Source organism: Geotrypetes seraphini, chromosome 6, assembly GCF_902459505.1.
Source record: "Geotrypetes seraphini chromosome 6, aGeoSer1.1, whole genome shotgun sequence".
NCBI lineage: Eukaryota > Metazoa > Chordata > Amphibia > Gymnophiona > Dermophiidae > Geotrypetes > Geotrypetes seraphini.
Genome location: NC_047089.1, coordinates 218,816,272 through 218,830,784, shown reverse-complemented (window position 1 = coordinate 218,830,784; position 14,513 = coordinate 218,816,272). Strand labels below are relative to the sequence as shown.

Genomic DNA, 14,513 nt, shown 5'->3' with positions numbered 1-14,513 from the left:
ACGTTTGCGTGGATGCACTCCCGACACGGTCCTGAGGTGCAAGCTTTTCAAAACCCGGAAAAGTGAAAAGCTGTCCAGACGCCTGGACATGTCCTCTAAAACGAGGACATGTCTGGGTAAATCCAGGATGTCTGGTAAACGCTATGCAGTACCCCTCATAATAAGGCAGTGTGTATTGATCCTTCTACTGGGGCTGAGTGCAATGCTTTACACATTAGAGTTGTGTGCAGTAGGGCTATGCCCCTCAGCAGGGTAGTAGGCAGTGATTTACACAGTGTAATTGTTATCTGGTATCTCTGTCACAAGGGTGCGGGCAGTGCCTCTCACACTAGAGCCACGTGCAGTAGGGCTGTATCCAGTGCCTCTCAGCAAGGTAATATGCAGTGATTTCTACAGTGTGGTTATCTGGTATCTTTGTCATAAGGGTGCGCGTGCAGTGCCTCTCACTCTGGGGTCATGTGCAGTAGGGCTGTATCCACTATCCAGTGCCTCTCAGCAAGGTAATATGCAGTGATTTCTATAGTGTGGTTGTTGTCTGGTATTTTTGTCATAAGGGTGCGTGCAGTGTCTCTTACACTGGGGCCATGTGCAGTAGGGCTGTATCCACTATCCAGTGCCTCTCAGCAAGGTAATATGCAGTGATTTCTACAATGTGGTTGTTATCTGGTATCTCTGTCACAGGGATGTGGGCAGTGCCTCTCACACTAGAGCCACGTGCAGTAGGGCTGTATCCAGTGCCTCTCAGCAAGGTAATATGAAGTGATTTCTACAGTGTGGTTGTTATCTGGTATCTCTGTCACAAGGGTGCGGGCAGTGCCTCTCACACTAGAGCCACGTGCAGTAGGGCTGTATCCAGTGCCTCTCAGCAAGGTAATATGCAGTGATTTCTACAGTGTGGTTATCTGGTATCTTTGTCATAAGGGTGCGCGTGCAGTGCCTCTCACACTGGGGTCATGTGCAGTAGGGCTGTATCCACTATCCAGTGCCTCTCAGCAAGGTAATATGCAGTGATTTCTATAGTGTGGTTGTTGTCTGGTATTTTTGTCATAAGGGTGCGTGCAGTGCCTCTTACACTGGGGCCATGTGCAGTAGGGCTATATCCACTATCCAGTGCCTCTCAGCAAGGTAATATGCAGTGATTTCTACAATGTGGTTGTTATCTGGTATCTCTGTCACAAGGATGTGGGCAGTGCCTCTCACATTAGAGCCACGTGCAGTAGGGCTGTATCCAGTGCCTCTCAGCAAGGGAATATGAAGTGATTTTTACAGTGTGGTTGTTATCTGGTATCTCTGTCACAAAGGTGTGGGCAGTGCCTCTCACACTAGAGCCACGTGCAGTAGGGCTGTATCCAGTGCCTCTCAGCAAGGTAATATGAAGTGATTTCTACAGTGTGGTTGTTATCTGGTATCTTTGTCATAAGGGTGCGTGTGCAGTGCCTCTCACACTGGGGCCACATGCAGTAGGGCTGTATCCAGTGTCTTGTAGCAGGGTTATTTGCAGTGATTTCCACAGTGTGGTTGTTATCTGGTATCTCTGTCACAAGGGTGCGTGCAGTGCCTTTCAGCAGGGTAATATGCAGTGTCTCTCATAGTGGGGTTGGATCTGCCACCTCTGTCATAGGGTTGCATGTAGTGCCTTCGCACAGGGGTTCTGCTTTCCTTGCTAGGTGTATCCTGATTGCTATGCAGAGGTGCCGATATTGACAGCTCAGTTGTTGCCTGTGTTCATGCTAAATAGCTTATTGTTATTCATGAAATCCTACACGTTAAGCAGAAATGAATTGGAGGTGAAGGGAGGGCATGAACAGAGAAATATGCTCTTTATTTATTTGTTCAGCTCCATCTAAACTGACCCTTCTCTTTCCCACGGGATGAGAATGATTGCAGTGCTGGACATCAGCTCGAGACGAGAAGCGGCTGGATCATGGGCAGATAGAGGGTGTGAACAAGATTTGCCAACAGCTCATTAGTAGTATGGAAGAGTGAGAATCTCAGAGAGACGACCTCAGGCTGCGAATCTCTTTTGTGCATGAGCTCAATTGGTTTGCTTATGTCTAAGGTATCATATGCCAACTCTTCCCTTCCTATCCTTTCAAAGTCTCTTCTTTTTCTTCAATGCTGTACCTTTACTCCCTCTACTCTTTCTTTCTTCCATAAATTCATCTTCTCTCATTGTCTCTTTCTCACATATTCGTATGGCTCCTCCTACTTCCTCTGGTCATGATCTGTTCTCTGACCTCCATAGTTTTGCTTTCTCATTTCATTTCCATTTATCGGAGCATCCGAGAAAGGCCTACTTGTGTCTGCTGTGCATCTATCCCAGGGGTAGGGAACTCCGGTCCTCGAGAGCCGTATTCCAGTCGGGTTTTCAGGATTCCCCCAATGAATATGCATGAGATCTATGTGCAGGCACTGCTTTCAATGCATAGTCATTGCGGAAATCCTGAAAACCCGACTGGAATACGGCTCTCGAGGACCGGAGTTCCCTACCCCTGATCTATCCCAATTAATTTAGGAACCACCAGGACCCTATTCTCACCATTTATGTCTTTCTATATTCTTGCATTGCCAATGTCAACGCAAATTTTATTACAGAACTGGTGATGGTTTCGATAGTGATATTAATAATTGCGATGATAATGGCGGTTATTATATTGATACACCGATATTTCTGATGGCGCTTATAGTTCCGTACATAGCATTATAGTAACATGTTAGCAATGGTGAGGTGACAAAGAAGGTACTAGTGCCTTGTCGGTAATTATGGTAATGAGGGAGATACTGCCTTCATAGTGATTTTGCTAGTGATGTCTATACTGCTGCGAGGCAATACTAGTACTCCTAGTGATACTGTTAAAGATTTGTATGCTATTTGTGGTAACGCTGATAATGGTGGTGGTCAAGGAGGTATTAGTACTTGATATTACTGGGATACTAATGTTATTTATTCATTTTTCTATACGTTCTCTCAGGAGAGGTCAGAACAGTTTTACATGATTTTATTCAGGTACTCAAGCATTTTTCCCTGTATGTCCCGGTGGGTTCACAATCTATCTAATGTACCTGGGGCAATGGGAGGATTAAGTGATTTGCCCAGTTCACAAGGAGTATTGTGGGTTTGAACCCACAACCTCAGGGTGCTGAGGCTGTAGCTTTAACCACTATGCTACTCTATGTAGTAAAAGTGAGCCAAGTCTAGGACAATCAAGCTATTGTGACATCACTGATGAGGTTGGCTCTTAGGCATTGATGGAGTGAGGCATTATGAGGTCACAATGCTAGCTCTGGTTATCAGAGGCTGAAGCTTTTCACACTACAGTGGTACCTCGGTTTACGAGTGCACCGGTTTGCGAGTGTTTTGCAAGACGAGCAAAACATTTGCAAAATCGGTGCCTCGGAAACCGAGCATGGCTCGATTTACGAGCGCCCCCCCACAATCCGGCACCCCCCCCCCCCGCTGCAATCCGGCAACCCCCGCCGCGATTGGGCACCCCCCCCCCCCCCCGCCACTTTCTGAACATGAACTCGCAGGCCTTGAGCATGCTCAGATGCTCAAGGCCCAGCAGAAGAGGAGGCCGATCTTCGGGCACCGGCACCAAGCACAGGACATGCCGGAGCCGGTGCCCAGATGAGGGTAAGAAGCGGCGGAGGGTGCCCAATCGCGTCAGGGGGGTGATGGATTGTGGTGGTGGGGGTGCCCAATCGTGGCGGGGGGTGCCGGATCGTGGCGGGGGGAAGCCTAATCGTGCCGGATCGTGACAGGGGGGGGGAATCGCAGGGGGGGGCCTTATGGGGGAGCAATGCCGGTTCTCGTGGGAGGGGGAACGCATCAAAGCGAGTTTCCATTATTTCCTTTGGGGAAACTCGCTTTGATAAACGAGCATTTTGGATTACGAGCATGCTCCTGGAACGGATTATGCTCGTAATCCAAGGTACCACTGTATTTATGTATTCAATTTTCTATAATGGTCTCCCAGGGGAGCTCAGAACAGTTTACATGAATTTATTCATGTACTCAAGCATTTTTCCTTGTTTGTCCCGGCGGGCTCACAATCTATCTAATGTACCTAGGGCAATGGGGGGATTAAGTGATTTGCCCAGAGTCACAAGGAACAGTGTAGGTTTGAATCCACAGCCTCAGAGTGCTCAGGCTGTAGCTTTAAGCACTGCGCCACTCTAGAAATCAAAATATAGTAAAGGAAAGCCAAGCCATTGTGACATCACTGCTGAGGCTGGTTCTTAGGCATTGATGGAATGAAGCTTTATGACATCACTATCAGCTCTGGTTACCAGAGGCTGAAGCTTTTCACATTTCATTCATTCAGTTTTCTATACTGTTCTTCTAAGGGAGCTCAGAATGGTTTACATGGATTTATTCAGATACTCAAAGCATTTGCTCCTGTCTGTCCTGGCAGGCTCACAATCTATCTAATGTACCTGGGGCAATGGGGGGATGAAGTGACTTTCTCAGGATCACAAGGAGCAGCATGGGTTTGAACCCACAACCCCAGGGTGCTGAGGCTGTAGCTTTAATCAATGCTCCATACTGGTAATGATAGTGAAGGACATACTAGCAGTAATGTTGCTAGGGATATTGATACCACAGATGGATTGTAAGGTAGTGGTGAATAAGGTGCTAGTGATGTCGATGCAGTTGGTAATATTGCTAATGGTGGTGGTGAATGAGGTCCTGCTGCTACCTGTATTGATATCGCTAGGCATGTTGATACTACTGGTGGTAACCCTAGTAATGATTGTGACGAGGAGGTTCTAGGAATATTGATGGTACAGGATTACAGGGAAATACTTTTAAAACCAATTGGAGGAAAGTTTTTATCACTCAGAGAATAATTAAGCTCTGGAACGCGTTGCTAGAGGATGTGGTAAGAGCGGATAGCGTAGCTGGTTTTATATTTAAACATTTTTGTTGAAGGAACAAAAAAATACATTCATATAATATATAAAGATATTCCTTACAAATAAATTCATATATTTAAAAATTTCATTCCATATAATACATACTATCAAATAATATTATCATTCCTCCAATCATTTTATATTATAACCCATAATCCCTCATTATCACCCCCTCTCTCCCCTTCCCTACTCCCTCCCCTCCCTCCCCTTCCCCCCATTTCCTTTTTCCCCCTCCATCCCATTCCCCTTTCCCTCGTAGCTGGTTTTAAGAAAAGTTTGGACAAGTTCCTGGAGGAAAAGTCCATAGTCTGTTATTGAGAAAGATGGGGGGGGGGAGGAGAAGCCACTGCTTGCCCTGGATAGGTAGCATGGAATATTGCTTCTCTTTGGGGATTCTGCATGGAATGTTGCTACTCTTTGGGGATTCTACATGGAATGTTGCTACTCCTTGGGGATTCTGCATGGAATATTGCTACTCTTTGGGGATTCTGCATGGAATGTTGCTACTATTTGGGAATTCTGCATGGAATTTTGCTACTCCTTGAGGATTCTGCATGGAATGTTGCTACTATTTGGGGTTCCGGAATCTTGCTTACTCTGAGATAATGGAATATTGCTACACCTTGGGTTTTGGCCAGGTACTGGTGACCTGGATTGGCCACCGTGGGAACGGGCTACTGGGCTTGATGGACCATTGGTCTGACCCAGTGAGGCTATTCTTATGCTCTTATATTCTTATGAATATTGCTAGGAATATTGTTAGAAATATTGATTGTAATGATGATGGTAAACACTTTACTGATATTTGTAGTGATACTGTTAGGGGTGTTGATACTGCTGATGGTAACATTTTTTGTCGTATCAGCCAGTTTTATGGGGCAAGGATTTGGAACATTTCATCATATCCTCCAATTCTTACTTGGAATTTAGGAGGCATTTAAAGACATACTTGTTTTCTAAATATTATGGGTAACTAATTTTTAACCTAATCGTACATTTTAAATTTCATGGTCCTGTCTGCTACATACTTGGGTAACTAATTTTTAACCTAATTGTACACTTCTCCCTCTGTATAGCTGGGGGAGGAAGCGGGGGTTAGGGGCAGAACCGGCCCACGAATATTAAAAAACCGCAAATAATATTCAGGCCAGTTCTGTCCCTAACCCCCGCTTCCCCCCCAGCTATTTTAAGCCCTGTAAGTCCCCCCCTTAAGCCTTACCTGGTGGTCTAGCGGGTTTTCGGGGCAGGAGCGATCTTTCCCGTGCAGATCGCTCACAGGAAATGGCTGCCTTGAGCTCCCGTTGTCTCTCGAGCTATTTCATGTGAGTGATCTGCACGGGGCAGGAGCATGGGAAGATCGCTCCTGCCCCGAAAACCCACTAGACCACCAGGTATGGCTTAAGGGGGGGCTTACGGGGCTTAAAATAACCTGAAAAATTAAATGGGTTTTTTGGTTTAAAATCGCGAATAACCGAATCCGCGGATGCTGAAACCATGGACTTGGAGGGGGAAGTGTACATCTTACTTTTTGTGAACCGCATAGAACTTTATGGTCCTGCAGTATATAATGTTGATTGTTATATATTATATTATGTAACATGGTTAATGGTGGTAATGAAGGAGGTTCCACTGATCATAGTGATATTGCTAGGGCTGTTGATGTTACAGGTGGTAAACGCTGGTAATAGTGGTATTGAGGAGGTATTAGTACTTGTAGTGATATTGTTAGGGATATTGATGCTATTAACAGTGGTAGAATTGGTCATGGCGGTGATTGGGGATGTCGATGTTTATGCTGTTAACTAGTAATGATGTGGTTACAGATTTACTAACACTCTTGGTGACCTTAGAGATTTGGTACTACATTGATAAAATGGTGGTGGTTATTAGTATTCACACTGATGTTAATAATATTTATGTTGCTAACATTGGTAATGATGGTAGTACCCTTAGGGATGTTGATGCTACTGGTAGTGGCATTACTGGTAATGGGGGAGGGGGGGGGTTGGGGCAGGTACTAGTACTCATGGTAATAATGGACTTGTATATTTTTTTAAACATTTCCTATGCTGCCCATGGGGCTAAAAGTGCAGCTAGTAAGTGATGATGAATTTCCCTGGAGGTGTCTTGGGTCTGCTGTAGGTTATCTGTGGTTGAAAGAAAGTTGAGCTGTTATGAATAACATGAATTCTCGCCCTATGTAAAGTGAGAGATAAAAGAATACACACTGGATAATAAATCATATCAGAGCGCTGTGCTCTGCTCTAGATCTTATCACCGGGGTAAGCTGTAGTAACGCACTGCTTGGAAATTTAAAAGTATACAAAGATTGCCTCTAGGGGGTTATACTATTGAGATCTTGCTTCCTTTCTGTTAACCAACAGAGGAAGAGAGACCTAGAGAAAGAAAGGAGGAAGAGAACGAGAGGCTGGGTAGAGGAAACCTTTCCTATAGTGTCTTGGGGCTAGGAACAGGTAGGGTTACCATATGGCTCCAGAAACAAAAGAGGACGGATTGAGATATCCATTGCTTTCAATAGAAGTAAAACCCGGATTTCTCAATCCGTCCTTTTTTTCTGGAGCCATATGGTAACCCTACCCTACCCTAACATTAATAGAAAAGCTAAAGTCAAGAATTGGTAAGACAGGCCACGTGTGGGCAGAATCCCTAGATAAGCGGGAGGGGCTAGTACATTGACATCAGTATTGTGGGCAGGATCACTAACCGAGTACTACTACTACTACTAATCTTATTTTTATAGCATTGCTAGACATACACAGCGCTAGAGTTACCATATGGCTCCAGAAAAAGGAGGACGGATTGAACCATCCGGGTTTTACTTCCATTGCTTTCAGTGGAAGTAAAACCTGGATATCTCAATCCGTCCTCCTTTTTCTGGAGCCATATGGTAACCCTAGGAATAGGAGACCTTTCATGCGTAAGGCTGTGTCAGAAGGAAGCCAGCTCTATCCAGACTAGATTAGTGGGCCTCACTTTCTTATTATCACTGCTTTCCTGCATAGCTGATACTTTCTGTGCTGCCTCTGCAGACCTCACTGCATTACTGTCACCTGGGCACTGGATACATCTTTCAATTCTAGCATTTCGCTGGCCAGCTGCAACCCCTTTCAGACAAACCAGATAGTGGACAAGAGAGCCTGACTGATTGCCACTTGAAAATTAGCATAAAGGTGCTGTTCTTCTGCTGTCATGGGTCCTCCTTCCCAGCAGGGCCATCAGGAGACAAAGCCGGACCCAGGGCAATCAATCTTAAAGGGCCATCCCCCTGCACCATCGGCCAAAGGTAAAGTTCACCCCCCACCCCGTCTACTTTCACAAGTTTCTCAAGGGGTCACCAGAGGCAGTGACTCTCACACGCTACCTGCCGCTGACCCGGAAACTTCCCCTCTGCTGCATCAGGAAATTACATCAGAGGTGGGCGGGATGTGGAAGAGGGGAGATTTCCAGTCAGCTGCAGGCAGTATGTGAGAGTTGTTGCTGCTGCTGGCAACCCCTTGAGAGAGGCATAAGGGAAAGAGGGGAGGGTGATGCAGGATCGAGGAGCAACCCTATTAGGACATCTTTTTGTCAGTAGGGTCTGTCAATTGTAGAGGTAGATTTTTATTTTTTTTAACTTTACAAACCACTAATGACAAAATGATGCAGTTAAAAAAAAAAAAAATGTATTTATTAATTTGCAAATTTTACGTTCTGAATCTACAGCTATCTCCAGAAACTGCTTAAAATAAGTCTTTCCTACCAAATCACAGATGAAATATATAGAAATTAAGTAATACAGTATTTGAATACAAAAATAGTCTGAACTACATCTTTAGCCACATAATTATCTTTAAAATGTCACTTATTCAGCTAATTTAATATTATTTAACAAAATCCAGCAAAGAAGCCATATCTTGTTTGCTTCTGTTTTGGCTCATGAGCTCTTTGCTGACCATCTGACTCCCAATATAATGTTTCCTCCTCTCCTGATTGTACACATGACCAGCAGCCTCAGTTGTCATTTTTACACACCTTTCTACGGACTGGGCCTGTAATGGCCAGTCTAGAACCACCAAGGGCTTCCTCAGAATTGCCTTGATCTCTGCTGTTGTCATGGTACAGGTAAGAGAAGGCTCAGAGACTCTGGGTTAGTGTAGTTTCCTCAGTGTTGATGGATGGTGATTTCCTGGGTCTCACCCTGCTGTGTCTTCTCATCTCCTTCACCTCTGACCTTCAATATCTTCTCCAATGCATCTCTTCTCTCCTGTTCCTCTTCACTACACAACATAGTTTGCAGAACAGACTCACTGTAACCATACCAAGCTGACCTTCTCATTGTAGGCATGACTATCTTCCTTGCCTCCTCACACTGTTCTTTTACCGCCCTCCAGCCTTCCTCTCCGCTTGTGTTCTGTTGGAGGCCAGGTTCCTGAAGAAGGGCTCCTCCCGAAACCAGCGCGGTTGAACCTCTCCTCCTGGCGCGGTTTTTCCGTTTGTGTGACAGTTTTGGATAAGTATTGTTTCTTTTGGACATGTTTTTCACTTTTTGGTATGGTTTTTGACTTTGTTTGTGATTTTGCGTGAGTTTTTTGAGGGGGTTTGGCTGGCAGGGTTTGTGTGGGGGTCGCTCAGGTTGCTTGTGTTGAGTTTCATTTACTCACTTTGATTGTTGATTGGTTTGATTTCTGCACACACAGGGCGCTCGATGATGGTGTGCGGGTGGAGGCTTATGGCCTTGGCCCAGAAGTGAAGTGTCGGAGCTGTGCTCCTATCACTGAGGGTTCACACTGAGAGCGCCCTATAACATCATATAATGTGACATGTTCTTTGACATATTACACTATATTTGGTTTGCAAGTTGTGAGCCAAGTTAGGCACTTTGAGCTTCCCCCTCACAGACCTTGATGTGACTTGGTTGCCTTCCTTGTTTTTTCTAGTTTAGGATTTGTTTGGCAAATTAGGAGTGTGTTGTTGTTGACTTTTAGTAGTTGCGGCTGGAAGAGGGAATGCCTGACACCTTGTGCCCAATTTATTTTTTATATTGAATCCGTTTATCATGTAAGCCCCAACACAAAACTCTACAATCATTCTCGCTTTTCAGATTCTTACCTTTCAGGTTATGCTTGGAAATCCACATTCTCATGAATCTTAGAGCTGTGAGCCATCTGCTATGTGACACAAATCCTATTTCCAACAGAGCCAGATCCTTTGGCAAGATACCTGTTCTAGTCAAATCAGGATTTATTTCCAGTTCAGTAGCAGAATCCAGCATTTTCCTAGCGGGACCTGCTTAATGTCTTGCCATCTAACGCAGTCACCAAGTGCCTGAATGGTAGTTCGCCTGTGGTGCAGATTACAGATAATCCACCCTCACACTGGCTTCCTTTGTTGCTTCTCCTCAACATAATGCATCACTCCGCTCTCTCAACCAGTGTTTCATTACCAGGAATCACCTCCAATAGCTTGAAGAGTTTTTGTCTGTTCCTCTTTCTCTCAGCCATGCAACCAAATTGTCAGCAATTATTTCCGCACGAGTCTTGGCTTTTTTTGCTTTTGCAGGAACCAAATGCCACAGATATCTGCCTCCTGGCTCCATACAAACTGTGCGATGGTCCTCTTTCACCACACCTGGATGCATGTTGCCATTCTCTTTTACCTTTCACATGACCCTGCTTTCATCACAGCGACCATTAAAGAAAATGCAAGTGATGCCATTCTACTGCACTTCCTCCTCACACTGTACATCCAGTTTTTTCATGATTCTCACCTGAGCCCTCTTCACCTTGTTATGATCAATCATCAAAGCAGTATCAAAGTGAGTGATGAACCCTGTATCAATCCCGGCAGCAGTAACAATCTCTGCTATTCCTCTCAGGCCAGTTATGTCTTAAACCGGCAAGGGCTATGTTGGTTAAATCTAGGGTTACAAGATTTTCCATTTGGAAAATCCAGATCCCAAGACCAGGCCCACCCAGTTCCGCCCTGTCATGCCCCCCCCCCCCCCACTGCCTGGTCTCATCGAGCAAGACATCCTAGCGTGCGCGGATTCCCTCCAGCCTGACGTGATGTGGAGGAAAGGTTTTCAAAACCTGGAGAAAGTGCCGGGGAAATCCGGACGTTGTAATCCTAGTTAAATCCTCAGTATTATATTCTGGCCTCTTCTTTGCTTTCTCTAGACAACAGGAGCTTCCTCCATTGGGGTTTCCATGTCATGCAAATCTCCCTGTTCCGCTTCAAGCACTGATCTCTCCATCGTCTTTTGCTCTTCTGCTGTTCTTTTTTTTTAACTCCTCATCCTCCGCTTTTCTTCGTCCTTCTTCCTTTTCACCTGCCTTTCCTTCTGTAGTTCTCGTCTTCTGTTCTCAGAGAGGTCGGCTGGTCCAATCTGATGAGGTCCAACACTCCCAGATTTCTCTCTTTGACCTTTTATAAAGGCTAACTCAATCACAGGAATCATCTTTTCTCTGCTGCAGTCCCAAAGTATGTGTAGTCTTCTGAAACAGACATAATTGCATCCCACATCAGTAGGACTCTTTATGTCACACTTGCAGTTATGTATGTCCTTCACTGTGCTGAGTTTCCCCATAAATCTATCTTTTCTCTTCCGATTTTGCTCTGCCCACAGAAACATTGCTGGCTTGTTCCCTCATGGATTTCAACTTTCCTGTATTTTGGATTTGCTTTGTACCACTGCGCAAGTAATCCAGTTGTCAGGCCATTGACCAAGTTCATCAGTGCTGTAATTTCATCTGTCTTGATCCATTGATGTCTCTCAAACACAACCCTTATCTAATGAGATCCCTGACAAGTGGAGGTTCAGTTACAGGTAGTTTATCTGTCTGATCCAACCAAATTATGTAAACGAGTCCAAACGGGCAGCCTTGGTTTTCTTTTTGGAAATTTTCAGTATTAGATTATTGCTATGTGAACGCTATGTTGAAAACCCGTGAACGAGAAAATGAAATTAATGTGTTAGTGTTAACATGGGTAAATAACTCCCCGCACCCCCCCCCCCCCGTTTACAAAACTGCGAAAGTGGTTTTTAATGCAGGCTGGCGCGCTGAATGCTCTGTGCTGCTCCCAACACTCTTTGGAATTCTAGGAGTGTTGGGAGCAGCGCAGAGCATTCAGCGTGCCAGCCTGCGCTAAGAAACGCTTTCACGTTTTTATAATAGAGGGAGGGGAATTAAGGTAGACTGATAACTGAGGCATAAAAGGCTTTAATATGTAATGCAAACACATAAAAACTATTATCAGAGCACTTAAACATATTCAGTAATTTATGTATTTTTGCATAATTTCCTAGAAATTTCAGGTAGGTAAATAACATTTTACACAAAATTTAAAGCTAGTTATTGATTTTCCACATTAAATTATACCATTTTCCACTAGTGATTTTTTAAATTATGACTTCTCCAAAATTGATACACCCTAATTTATCAGGATCCTGTAAACCTAGACTCCAGTTCCAGAATAAAACCAGGACTGGTCCTGACTGGCATGGAGTTCTGTAGTCACTTCATGTACAAGAGATAAGAGAAGTGTTTCAGAAACAGACTATTAATTCACCCTTGGGTTGGATGCCTGAGCTATGGTTGGCTGTAGTTGTATATTCTGGACTTTTGATTTATTAAGCTTTCTTTCCATATAAACAGAATGGGGTAAAAATCTTTGTGAATGAAGTTCTCTGAAAATGTAAAAGGAAACTGTTATTCAAAAAGACCAAATATAGCTGTGTAAACCAGGGGTTTTCAATCCAGACCTAGGGGCATACACAGAGTAAGATTATTAAAACTCGCTTGAAAAATCCAGCGACTTGTTGTAGTGGGAGCGACGTTTATTTTATGGTTGATTCTCAGCATAATAGCATGCAAATTATATGCACGCTATTTGTGTGGAGAATCTCCGGTAAAGAGTGGGAGAATCTGTACCTAGCGATTGCTCAGAAGAGCTGTCACTAAGCACACCTCCTCCCTCCTGTCAAAACTGCTCTCCCTCCGCAGTCAACTGATTGCAGGTCGACCCATGTCCTGCTAGTTCAGCTGAATAACAGGCAGGGAGAGCAGCAGAAAGAAGAGAACCCTCCTTGCCAGCCCCTGCCTGGACGCCCCAGGACACTGACACAAGATCGGCAGCAGGGACGCCCATTCTGTCCTGCCGCTGTCACCGCCACCGGCCCCGACAGCCTCCCCCAACACTCCCAGCTGGAGGGATGCCCACTCCCTCCTACTGCTGCTGCCGCCACTGCTACCAGGCCCCAACAGCCCCCGCCGACACTCCTGACAGGAGGGATGCCCATTCCCTCCTGCCTCTGCTGTCACCACTGCCACAGGACCACAACAACCCTCCTTACACTTCTAGCAGGTGGGATTCCAACTCCCACCCACCGCAGGGTCCCCCCCCCCACGACACCTCCCAATATATCTTATACCATTCATCTGTGCATAAGATAAATTTGCAGGCACTCCCTCCTTTGGACGCAGATTTATCTTATTCATATTCATTGTGGATATCCTGAAATCCTGACTGACTAGGTGTGTCCTGAAGACTGGGTTGAGAACCCCTGGTATAAACTGAGGAACAGGGATATAAAATAACTACTTGAGGCCAGAGTGGGGATTTGAACTCAGGAGTGCTGCTGAGTTATAATTTGTAGACAAAAAGGAAGCAACACCGTGGAACTAGAGAGAAGGCGCTTGCAGTCTAAGGGCAGGGGCAAACCTTGAGGAGTTGGATTAGGGAGTGGAGCCTTGGCCTTTACTCCTAGTCCTCAATGGCCATCCCAGCCAGGTTTTCAGAATATCCCTTATAAATATGCATGAGAATGATTTGTATATAAAGGAGGTGGTGAGTGTGTGAATCGGTCTCTTGCGTGTTCATGAGGAATATCCTGAAAACCTGACCTGCTACCAGCCCTTGAAGACTGGGAGTGATTCCCTTTCCTCTGTCCTGCCTGGAAAGAAGGGACTGGAGCAGAACATCCCTACTGCTCTGAAGGCTGAAAAGAAGTGCTAGAACTGAGTTCCAGGCTGTTTCCCCAGAAATTAAGCCCTAGTTTTCACCTCTGCAACCTCATGTTGTTTTCTATCGAGAAAGAGTCATGAACAGTTAGATATACTCCTTTTCCTATAAAGTTCTTGTTTCATAGCCCTGTGATGTTCTTTCAAGGTCTCCACATGTGCACATATCAGTGTCTTACGTCCCTCTTTTCTGCATTTTAGCAGCATGCTACTCTGTGTGCACATTAGCATAGTGCCACATGCTCTCTTTGTAGATGTTCTATTGCTTTCCCTTTCTGTGCCTGTTCTCGTTGTGTGGCTCTGTTCATGTGCACGTTATACTGTGGTGCTTCACTGGCGTTGTGCAGATTAATACAGTGTTAACGCACTCAATCTCTGTATATGACTGCACCATGTTCCACTCTTTTTCTCTCTTCCTCTGTATTATCACAGTGCTGCTCTGACTGTGTGAACCTTTGTGTTTTGCAGCTCTGTTTGTGTGCATCTCTGTGTTCTGCTGCTCTGTGTGTATCTCTGTGCTCTGCTACTTTGTTTGGGGGTACCTCTGTGCACTGCAGCTCTGACTGTGTGCACGTC

At 45.1% G+C, this 14,513-nt stretch overlaps 1 protein-coding gene across 2 annotated transcripts in view; it reads left to right on the top strand.

Moving 5' to 3' along the window:
• The window catches only part of GFRA2 (GDNF family receptor alpha 2), a 256,914-nt gene that overhangs the window by 144,009 nt on the left and 98,392 nt on the right, over window positions 1–14,513 (top strand). The gene's annotated exons all lie outside the window — the stretch shown is intronic.